This window comes from Oncorhynchus clarkii, chromosome 2 (assembly GCF_045791955.1).
Source record: "Oncorhynchus clarkii lewisi isolate Uvic-CL-2024 chromosome 2, UVic_Ocla_1.0, whole genome shotgun sequence".
Classification (NCBI taxonomy): domain Eukaryota; kingdom Metazoa; phylum Chordata; class Actinopteri; order Salmoniformes; family Salmonidae; genus Oncorhynchus; species Oncorhynchus clarkii.
Window position 1 is genome coordinate 82,386,579 of NC_092148.1, and position 12,086 is coordinate 82,398,664.

Below are 12,086 nucleotides of genomic sequence, written 5' to 3' on the forward strand. Positions count from 1 at the left end.
GATATTGATTAGAACTTAGTATAACGGGCCAACACACTATAGCGTGTTACCCACGATGGGGATTTCAATAGAGAGAGAAAACAGAAAGTACACAAGATACATACACATTTGGGTGAATTTGTCAGTTATGCTATTCCTTTTTCCTTATTCCTATGCCTTGCCCCAAAATGCCGCTCTTATAGGTCAGAATATAATGATATAATTATGTGGGGATGATCTCCAAGGATTCTCTGCGTAGGCTTTCAGCTGTTCGATGACGCGCTACTCCGGCGCACCTCTCTGAGAGTCCTCCCGATGTCAGTGTCCTTTTTGGCTTAGGAGTCTGTTCCCTCACCCTTTGCTCTGGAAGGGGTCTTCTGAGGACAGACAGCTCTGTATAGTTCAGAGCTCACACAGCATAGGAATGAAATACTTTAGATACCATGATTCGATGGCAGATGGAGGCTAGGTGGTTCGACTTGAATTCACCCGCTTAGACACAGCTACTCATCCGTAGCTTGGGTAGAAAATTATTTCTTTGTCCTCAAACTTGCGTTGCGTTCTGGGTTTGTTTACTTTTTAGACCTTGCTGGAGCTGGGGTCACGTAGTCCTCCTGTAAATTCTATACTCACAGGTTTTATACCCTTGGGTCAGAAGTGGGCGTAACCGCCTTTAGGGCAATTCACTGGGCGTACCAAATTAATGAGGCATGGTCTAGATTTGATTCAAATCCAATTTTAGACAACTAACTTAACATTTCATCTTCCCCAAAACATTCTCTTTGATTTGGATATTTTCCATACAATGTACAATGTATAAACATCAAGCATCTACTAGGAAAACTCTTCACGTTACAATGTTTTCTTAATAACGGCATCTATTAACCTTTAATAACAAAACAAAAATGACATACATTTTCATATTCCATCTATCGTCATGACCACCTTTGTGGCTGATGGAAACCATTGTTCCAAAGTCCCAATGTTCTGAGGCTGGTCTTACTGGCAGCAATATCCTTGCCTGTGAAGCCCTTTTTGTGCAAAGCAATGATGACAGCACGTGTTTCCTTGCAGGTAACCATGGCTGACTGAGGAAGAACAATGATTCCAAGCACCACCCTCCTTTTGAAGTTTCCAGTCTGTTATTCGAACTCTATCAGCATGACAGAGTGATCTCCAGCTTTGTCCTCGTCAACACTGTTTACGAGAGAATCACTGACGTGATGTCAGCTGGTCCTTTTGTGGCAGAGCTGAAATGCAGTGGAAATGTTATTTTGGGATTCAGTTAATTTGCATGGCAAAGAGGGACTTTGCAACTAATTAAAATCAAATAAAAATGTATTTGTCACATACAAATGGTTAGCAGATGTTAATGCGAGAGTAGCAAAATGCTTGTGCTTCTAGTTCCGACAATGCAGTAACGAGTAATCTAACCTAACAATTCCACAACTACTACCTTATACACACAAGTGTAAGGGGATAAAGAATATGTACATAAAGATATATGAATGAGTGATGGTACAGAACGGCATAGGCAAGATGCAGTAGATGGTATTGAGTACAGTATATACATATGAGATGAGTAATGTAGGGTATGTAAACAAAGTGGCATAATTTAAAGTGGCAAGTGATACATGTATTACATAAAGATGCAGTAGATGATATAGAGTACAGTATATACAGTGGGATAGAACAAGTATTTGATACATTGCGGATTTTGCAGGTTTTCCTACTTACAAAGCATGTAGAAGTCTGTCATTTTTATCATAGGTACACTTCAACTGTGAGAGACGCATTCTAAAACAAAATTCCAGAAAATCACATTGTATGATTTTTAAGTAATTAATTTGCATTTTATTGCATGACATAAGTATTTGATCACCTACCAACGAGTAAGAATTCCGGCTCTCACAGACCTGTTAGTTTTTCTTTAAGAATCCCTCCTGTTCTCCACTCATTACCTGTGTTAACTGCACCTGTTTGAACTCATTACCTGTATAAAAGACACCTGTCCACACACTCAATCAAACAGACTCCAACCTCTCCACAATGGCCAAGACCAGAGAGCTGTGTAAGGACATCAGGGATAATATTATAGATCTGCACAAGGCTGGGATGGGCTACAGGACAATAGGCAAGCAGCTTGGTGAGAAGGCAACAACTGTTGGCGCAATTATTAGAAAATGGAAGAAGTTCAAGATGACGGTCAATCACCCTCGGTCTGGGGCTCCATGCAAGATCCCACCTCGTGGGGCATCAATGATCATAAGGAAGGTGAGGGATCAGCCCAGAACTACACGGCAGGACCTGGTCAATGACCTGAAGAGAGCTGGGACCACAGTCTCAAAGAAAACCACTAGTAACACACTACGCCGTCATGGATTAAAATCCTACTGCGCGCGCAAGGTCCCCCTGCTCAAGCCAGCGCATGTCCAGGCCCGTCTGAAGTTTGCCAATGACTATCTGGATGATCCAGAGGAGGAATAGGAGAAGGTCATGTAGTCTGTTGAGACAAAAATAGAGCTTTTTGGTCTAAGCTCCACTCGCCGTGTTTGGAGGAAGAAGAAGGATGAGTACAACCCCAAGAACACCATCCCAACCATGAAGCATGGAGGTGGAAACAACATTCTTTGGGGATGCTTTTCTGAAAAGGGGACAGGACGACTGCACCGTATTGAGGGGAGGATGGATGGGGCCATGTATCGCGAGATCTTGACCAACAACCTCCTTCCCTCAGTAAGAGCATTGAAGATTGGTCGTGGCTGGGTCTTCCAGCATGACAATGACCCGAAACACACAACCAGGGCAACTAAGGAGTGGCTTCGTAAGAAGCATCTCAAGGTCCTGGAGTGGCCTAGCCAGTCTCCAGACCTGAACCCAATAGAAAATCCTTGGAGGGAGCTGAAAGTCCGTATTGCCCAGCGACAGCACCAAAACCTGAAGGATCTGGAGAAGGTCTGTATGGAGGAGTGGGCCAAAATCCCTGCTGCAGTGTGTGCAAACCTGGTCAAGAACTACAGGAAACTTATGTTTCTGTATCAAATATTAAGTTTGGCTTTTCTGATGTATCAAATACTTATGTCATGCAATAAAATGCTAATTAATTACTTAAAAATCATACAATGTGATTTTCTGGATTTTTGTTTTAGATTCCGTCTCTCACAGTTGAAGTGTACCTATGATAAAAAATGACAGACCTCTACATGCTTTGTAAGTAGGAAAACCTGCAAAATCGGCAGTGTATGAAATACTTGTTCTCCCCACTGTACATACATATGAGATGAGTAATGTAGGGTATGTAAACATTATATTATATTAAGTGGCATTGTTTAAAGTGGCTAGTGATACATTTTTACATCAATTTCCATTATTAAAGTGGCTGGAGTTGAGTCAGTATGTTGGCAGCAGCCACTCAATGTTAGTGGTGGCTGTTTAACAGTCTGATGGCCTTGAGATAGAAGTTGTTTTTCAGTCTCTCGGTCCCTGCTTTGATGCACCTGTACTGACCTCGCCTTCTGGATGATAGCGGGGTGAACAGGCAGTGGCTCGGGTGGTTGTTGTCCTTGATGATCTTTATGGCCTTCCTGTGACATCGGGTGGTGTAGGTGTCCTGGAGGGCAGGTAGTTTGCCCCCGGTGATGCGTTGTGCAGACTTCACTACCCTCTGGAGAGCCTTACGGTTGTGGGCGGAGCAGTTGCCGTACCAGGCAGTGATACAGCCCGACAGGATGCTCTCGATTGTGCATCTGTAGAAGTTTGTGAGTGCTTTTGGTGACAAGCCAAATTTCTTCAGCCTTCTGAGGTTGAAGAGGCGCTGCTGCGCCTTCTTCACAACGCTGTCTGTGTGGGTGGACCAATTCAGTTTGTCCGTGATGTATAAGCCGAGGAATTTAAAACGTACTACCCTCTCCACTACTTTCCAGTCGATGTGGATAGGGTGGTGCTCCGTCTGCTGTTTCCTGAAGTACACAATCATCTCCTTTCTTTTGTTGACGTTGAGTGTGAGGTTATTTTCCTGACACCACACTCCGATGGCCCTCATCTGCTCCCTGTAGGCCGTTTCATTGTTGTTGGTAATCAAGCCTACCACTGTAGTGTCGTCCACAAACTTGATGATTGAGTTGGAGGCGTGCATGGCCACGCAGTCGTGAAGATGTTGTTACCTACCCTCACCACCTGGGGGCGGCCCGTCAGGAAGTCCAGTACCCAGTTGCACAGGGCGGGGTCGAGACCCAGGTCTCGAGCTTGATGACGAGTTTGGAGGGTACTATGGTGTTAAATGCTGAGCTGTAGTCGATGAACAGCATTCTCACATAGGTATTCCTCTTGTCCAGATGGGTGTGTGCAGTGTGGTTGCGATTGCATCGTCTGTGGACCTATTGGAGCGGTAAACAAATTGGAGTGGGTCTAAGGTGTCAGGTAGGGTGAAGGTGATATGGTCCTTGACTAGTCTCTCAAGGCACTTCATGATGACGGAAGTAAGTGCTACGGGGCACTTTAGCTCAGTTACCTTAGCTTTCTTGGGAACAGGAACAATGGTGGCCCTCTTGAAGCATGTGTGAACAGCACATTGGGATAGGGATTGATTGAATATGTCCGTAAACACACCAGCCAGCTGGTCTGCGGACGCAGCTGGGGATGCCGTCTGGGCCTGCAGCCTTGCGAGGTTTAACATGTTTAAATGTTTTACTCACGTCGGCTGCAGTGAAGGAGAGTCCGCAGGTTTTGGTAGCGGGCCGTGTCAGTGGCACTGTATTGTCCTCAAAGCGAGCAAAAAAGTTATTTAGTCTGTCTGGGAGCAAGACATCCTGGTCCGCGACAGGGCTGGTTTTCTTTTTGTAATCCTCTTGTGTCGTTGAATTGCGACTCTACTTTGTCTCTATACTGACGCTTAGCTTGTTTGATTGCCTTGCAGAGGGGATAGCTACACTGTTTGTATTCGGTCATGTTTCCGGTCACCTTGCCCTGGTTAAAAGCAGTGGTTCGCGCTTTCAGTTTCGCGCTAATGCTGCCATCAATCCACGGTTTCTGGTTTGGGAATGTTTTAATCGTTGCTGTGGGTATAACATCGTCAATGCACTTTCTAATGAACTCGCTCACCGAATCAGCGTATTCGTCAATGTTGTTGTTGGACGCAATTTTTTTTTTTTTTAACCTTTATTTAACTAGGCAAGTCAGTTAAGAACAAATTCTTATTTTCAATGACGGCCTAGGAACAGTGGGTTAACTGCCTGTTCAGGGGCAGAACGACAGATTTGTACCTTGTCAGCTTGGGGATTTGAACTTGCAACCTTTCGGTTACTAGCCCAACACTCTAACCACTAGGCTACCCTGCCGCCCTGCCGCAATGCGGAAACATATCCCAATCCACGTGATCGAAGCAGTCTTGCAGCGTGGAATCAGATTGGTTGGACCAGCGTTGAACAGACCTGAGTGTGGGAGCTTCTTGTTTTAGTCTCTGTCTGTAGGCTGGAAGCAACAAAATGGAGTCATGGTCAGCTTTTCCGAAAGGAGGGCGGGGGAGGGCCTTATATGCGTTGCGGAAGTTAGAATAAGAATGATCCAGGGTTTTACCAGCCCTGGTTGCGCAATCGATATGCTGATAGAATTTAGGGAGTCTTGTTTTCAGATTAGCCTTGTTAAAATCCTCAGCTACAATGAATGCAACCTCAGGATATGTGGTTTTCAGTTTACATAGAGTCAAATAAAGTTATTTCAGGGCCATCGATGTGTCTGCTTGGGGGGGAATATATACGGCTGTGATTATAATCGAAGACAATTCCCTTGGTAGATAATGCGGTCAACATTTGATTGTGAGGAATTCTAAGTCAGGTGAACAGAAGGACTTGAGTTCCTGTATGTTGTAAGGGAATACCCCCCTGAATTGTACAAAAATGAATGGCAAGATATTGGCATTGGACAAACCATATACACGATGTCCAATACCACCCAAAGCGGCGTTGATTCGTGCAAAGTATATGGCAAATGCCATATGGCAATTGCCAATTGTAACACCTCAAAAATCCAACAGGGGGCGAGTGCGCTCCACCGGGGTTTTTCATATTGGAAATGCAACCCAAGTCAACATCCAAAAGAAAAAGAAAAATTTTGAAAAAAGGATATTTTTTTCAAAAACTTTTCACCCCTTAAAAAAGTGCTTTCTGGGCCTTTTTTCGAAATTCTTTCGCTTTTTTTGTCAATTACACATGTGTAAGAACTGTATGAATATACTTTTGTCCAATTTTGATATCAATTTTTTTTTTTTTTTATTACATGCGCATAAGGCATATGTTTTGTACATTTGCAATATGATTTCATAGGAAGTCAAAAGTCAAAAGTCAAAAATGTCAAAATTTGGTAAAAAACTTCACACATCCTTAAAAAAGTGCTTTCTGGACCGTTTTTCAAAATTCTTTCAATTTTTATGTCAATTACACATGTATAAGAACTTTATCAACATACTTTAGTCATACTTTATTATCATTTTTATTTATTTTTTTACTTGTGCATAAGGCATATGTTTTCTCCATTTGGAATATGATTTCATAGGAAGTCAAAAGTCAAAAGTCAAAAATGTCAAAATTTGGTAAAAAACTTCACACATCCTTAAAAAAGTGCTTTCTGGACCGTTTTTCAAAATTCTTTCAATTTTTGTGTCAATTACACATGTATAAGAACTTTATCAACATACTTTAGTCATACTTTATTATCATTTTTTTTTTTTTTTTAACTTGTGCATAAGGCATATGTTTTCTCCATTTGGAATATGATTTCATAGGAAGTCAAAAGTCAAAAGTCAAAAATGTCAAAATTTTATAAAAAACTTCACACACCCTTAAAAAAGTGCTTTCTGGACCGTTTTTCAAAATTCTTTCGAATTTTGTGTCAATTACACACGTATAAGAACTGTATCAACATACTTTATTCGTATTTTATTATCATAATTTTTTTTTTTTTTTTACTTGTGCATAAGGCATATATATGATTTGTCCATTTGCAATATGATTTAATAGGATGTCAAAAGTCGAAAATTTGATTTTTTTTTTAAACTTTAAAAACTAAAAAAAGTGCTTTCTGGACCGTTTTTCGAAATTGTTTCGATTTTAAGACAATTAATCATGTGTAAGAAGTGTATGAATATACTTTTGTAAAATGTTATTATCATAATTTTATTTTTTTTACTTGTGCATAAGGAATATGATTTGTCCATTTGCAATATGATTTCATAGGAAGTCAAAAGTCAAAGTCAAAAGTCAATTTTTTGGGGGGCCAAAATTGACTGAACTGATGAACTCGGGACGGCCGGGCAGTGATAGTTGTTCATTTCCATCACTCGTTGTGTTGATTTCATCATGTCCATTTGGTGATGTTTTTTCACTATAGAATCATATTGCAAATGCGCGTGCAACTGGTAACCGGAACAAAATAAATGATGATTTCATTATGTCCATTTGTTTATGTTTCCTTACTTTTTCAAAGTCACTGTGCATTTGCAATATGTTTTAATGGGCAGGTACCATCACGAATTTGTCATGCTCAAAATTCAAACTATACTTTGCTCAAACTATACCTTTGTCAACTTGTATTATCATAATTTTTTTTTGTTTTACTTGTGCATAAGGCATATGTTTTGTCCATTTGCAATATGATGTCATAGGAAGTCAAAAGTCAAAGTCAAAAGTAACGATTTTCCTCCGTGCAACTGGTGATCTGAAATGTGCAACTGGTGATCTGAAATGTGCAACTGGTGATCTGAAATGTGCAACTGGTAACCCCCCCCCAAAAAAATTGATTCTATGTTTCCTTACTTTTTCAAAGTCACTGTGCATTTGCAACATGTTTTAATAGGCAGGTACCATCACGAATTTGTCATGCTATAAAAATCCTGCAGGAATGTGAAATTGACTGGCCCGATGAACTCGGGATGGCTTTGCAGTGATTCTGGGTCATCTCAATCGCTCGTTTGGGTTGATTTCAGAATGTCGCTTTTGGTGATGTTTTTTCACTATAGAATCATATTGCAAATGCACGTGCAACTGGTCACCCAAAAAAAATTTTTTTTGATTTTTTTTGTTTATGTTTCCTTACTTTTTCAAAGTCACTGTGCATTTGCAATATGTTTCAATGGGCAGGTACCATCACGAATTGGTCATGCTATAAAAATCCTGCAGGAATGTGAAATTGACTGGCCCGATGAACTCGGGATGGCTTTGCAGTGATTCTGGGTCATCTCAATCGCTCGTTTGGGTTGATTTCAGAATGTCGCTTTTGGTGATGTTTTTTCACTATAGAATCATATTGCAAATGCACGTGCAACTGGTCACCCCAAAAAAAAAAAAAATGATTTTTTTTGTTTATGTTTCCTTACTTTTTCAAAGTCACTGTGCATTTGCAATATGTTTTAATGGGCAGGTACCATCACGAATTGGTCATGCTATAAAAATCCTGCAGGAATGTGAAATTGACTGGCCCGATGAACTCGGGATGGCTTTGCAGTGATTCTGGGTCATCTCAATCGCTCGTTTGGGTTGATTTCAGAATGTCGCTTTTGGTGATGTTTTTTCACTATAGAATCATATTGCAAATGCACGTGCAACTGGTCACCCAAAAAAAAAAAAAGTTTGATTTTTTTTGTTTATGTTTCCTTACTTTTTCAAAGTCACTGTGCATTTGCAATATGTTTTAATGGGCAGGTACCATCACGAATTTGTCATGCTATAAAAATCCTGCAGGAATGTGAAATTGACTGTCCCGATGAACTCTTTGCAGTGATTCTGGGTCATCTCAATCGCTCGTTAGGGTTGATTTCAGAATGTCGCTTTTGGTGATGGTACCTCACTGTTTAAACATATTGCAAATGTACAAGAGTCAAGTGGACAAGAGTCCATCAGTCAATTAGATATCATTCTGACACCAAACTGATACAAACTGACACCAAACCCACTTTTTCCAACTCGTTTAGTAGCCAACTATTACATACTTCAGAGCTGGCCCAAAATTCACACCGCCTTGGGTTCAAACCATAAAAAAACCATAAAACACGTAGTTACGTTCTAGCTGCGGGTCCATTTCTTATGTTATGTGTTGGCCTAGCTGAGGCGACCCCGAATCCCAAGTTTCGGCTCGATAGGTCATTTGGTGTCCGAGAAAAACCCTAATTGGTGCTGAAAATCCACTATTTTCCATGACTTGCTACGGGGTCCTTGAACGAGCTATCGGACAGAAACGTTGGGGTCCGTCTCTATGGGCCGAGCCGGTTTCAATGCACCTAGCCTTGCGTCTCTGAGACTTTTCTAAACGTCGTCATTTTCGTGATGGTTAAAATGAATTGAAGGTATTGCAAATGTACAAGGCTGTTTCTCGGTCCGAGAACCGTCTAGAGCCACGTAACTCACCACGCACCATCGACCGGAGGTCTAGAACAGGTTTCTAAAGTTTCGGAACTCTAGGTCTGACGGTTCTTTTTTAGCTCCAACAAAGCTAACTATTGCAGCCACTGTCTGTCTCTACGCACCCCAATACGTCCCTCCATCCAAGTTGTGTTTTAGTGTGATTTTTTTTTCCTTTGATTTTTTTGGGGAAAAATGACTGATTTACAGTTCACGGGGGTTGCCTAATCACATATATGAAGTTTTGGACAGATCTGACTTTTTTAACCCTTCGAAACAGCCCCTGAGACACCAATTATGGCACTTCCGGTTGGCACAAGAAGCTATAAGTCACCACATATCCTCATTGGGGTATGCCTTTACATAATCCTGAGTTTTAAGTCTTTACGTTAAGAACTGAGTTATTTACGGAGGGTTTAGTATGTGTGTGTTATTTCAGAAAATCATAGAAAATCACAGAAATCTCACAGAGCTCCGCAGCACACTTTAAAAAGATTCGTATGAACACCCTGCAACTGGATCTGTAACCGTTGAAAAAAAAAAACGCCTATTTGTGACCATCGCCAAGTTGTCATTGTTCCGTTTCTCTTAAATGACGATAGATAAATGGCTGGTTCTTTTTTTATTGACACCGGAGGCTCCTTGACTTTGACCTGAAGTGGAAAAATAATTTCTCTATTTCCATTTTGGACCTTTAATCCCAGAAAAACGGCCATAACTCAAAAACCGTTGAGGCCTAGACGCCATCTTGTTCGGGGCCAACTGCCCATTATGCCAAACCTACGCTCACCAAGTTTCGGCTTCGAAATATTTTCCGTTTTCGAGATAAGGCCCCGTCGTGATTCGTGATGTTTTGCCAAATTGCCATATGATTCCGTATGCCCTCTTGTGGGAATTTCCGGGATAGCGGAAAAATGGTCCAAAACTTGTTTATTTTATAAAACGGAAACCGAATGTCCGACAAAGTTCATTTGATGACTTCCCGGTAGGTCTGGCCCTACCGCACGGCCCGACGCCGACCGCGAATTTTACAAATGTTTTCGGACGTCTAGTAAGGGACCGTACATTTGCAATATGGACTTTCTCACCGATCATACACGAAATGCCGAAATGTTCCCTTAAGGTATGTTATGATCACACCACGTCCCCCCGCTCCTCTTCTTACCAGAAAGATGCTTGTTTCTTTCGGCGCGATGCGTGAAGAAACCAGCTGGCTGCACCGACTCCGATAGAGTCTCTCAAGTGAACCATGTTTCCGTGAAGCAAAGAATGTTACAGTCTCTGATGTCTCTCTGGAATGCTACCCTTGCTCGGATTTCATCAACCTTGTTGTCAAGAGACTGGACATTGGCGAGTTGTTTGCTAGGGAGTGGTGTGTGATGTGCCCGTCTCCGGAGCCTAACCAGAAGACCGCTTTGTTTGCCCCTTTTAACGACGTCGTTGTTTTGGGTCGCCGGCTGGGATCCGATCCATTTTCCTGGGTGGAAGGCAGAACACAGGATCCGCTTCGGGAAAGTCAAATTCCTAGTCGTAATGATGGTGAGTTGACGTTGCTCTTATATTCAGTAGTTGCAATTGCAATTCATCTGATCACTCTTCATAACATTCGGGAGTATATGCAAATTGCCATCATACAAACTGAGGCAGCAGACGTTGTGAAAATGTATATTTGTGTCATTCTCAAAACCTTTAGCCATGACTGTAGTATCTAACACTACAGTATTATCTAAAAACAATTCACAACAATACACACAAATCTAAAAGTAAAATAATGGAATTAAGAAATATCTCAATATTAGATCGAACAATGTCGGAGTGGCATTGACTAAAATACAGTAGAATAGAATACAGTATATGCATATGAGATAAGTAAAACAGTATGTAAACATTATTTAAACATGATTAAAGTGACTAGTGTTCCATTATTAAAGTGACCAGTGATTCCATGTCTATGTATATAGGGCAATAGCCTCTAAGGTGCAGGGTTGCGTAACCGGGTGGAAGCCGACTGGTGATGGCTATTTAACAGTCGGATTGCCTTAAGATATAAGCTGTTTTTCAGTCTCTTGGTCCCAGCTTTGATGCAGCTGTACTTACCTCCCCTTCTGGATAATAGCGGGGTGAACAGGCCATGGCTCTGGTGGTTGATCTCCTTGATGATCTTTTTGGCCTTCCTGTGACATCAGTTCCTGTAGGTGTCCTGTGTTTGCCCCCGGTGATGCGTTGGGCAGACCGCACCACCCCCTGGAGAGCCCTGCGGTTGCAGGCGGTGCAGTTGCCATACCAGGCGGTGATACAGCCTGACAGGATGCTCTCAATTATGCATCTGTAATAGTTTGTGAGGATTTTAGGGGCCAAGCCAAATTTCTTCAGCCTCCTGAGGTTGAAGAGGCGCTGTTGAGCCTTCTTCACCACACTGTCTGTGTGGGTGGACCATTTCACATCGTCAGTGACGTATACGCAGAGGAACTTGAAGCTTTCCACCTTCTCCACTGCGGTCCCGTTGATGTCGATAGGGGTGTGCTCCCTCCGCTGTTTCCTGAAGTCCACGATCAGCTCCTTTGTTTTGTTGACGTTGTGTGAGAGGTTTTTTTCCTGTCCCCACTCTCCCAGGGCCCTCACCTCATCCCTGTAGGCTGTCTCGTCGTTGTTGGTAATCAGGCCTACTACTGTTGTCGGCTGCAAAGTTGATGATTGAGTTGGAAGCATGCATGGCCA